Here is a 494-nt window from a genome sequence, read left to right as displayed (position 1 = left end):
ATTAGGATAAGGATTAGGATTAGGATTAGGATTAGGATTAGGATTAGGATTAGGATTAGGATTAGGATTAGGATTAGGATTAGGATTAGGATTAGCATTTGGATTAGTATTAAGATGAGGATGAGGATTAGGATTAGGATTAGGATTTGGATTTGGATTAGGATTAGGATGAGGATTTAGATGAGGATTAGGCTTAGGGTTAGGATGAGGATGAGGATGAGAACTAGTATTAGGATTTGGATTAGTATTAGGCTGAGGATGAGGATTAGTATTTGACTTAGGATTAGGACGAGGATGAGGATGAGGATGAGGATGAAGATTAGGATTAGGATTAGGATTAGGATTAGGAATAGGAGTAGGATCAGGATTAGGATTAGGATTAGAATTAAGGTTTGGATGGGGAAGAGGATGAGGATGAGGCTTAGGAGTAGGATTATGATTATGATTAGGACTAGGATTAGGATTAGGATTAGGATAAGGATTAGGATTAGGAT

Source organism: Lupinus angustifolius, chromosome LG06 (genome assembly GCF_001865875.1).
Source record: "Lupinus angustifolius cultivar Tanjil chromosome LG06, LupAngTanjil_v1.0, whole genome shotgun sequence".
NCBI lineage: Eukaryota > Viridiplantae > Streptophyta > Magnoliopsida > Fabales > Fabaceae > Lupinus > Lupinus angustifolius.
This window is presented reverse-complemented; position numbering follows the sequence as displayed.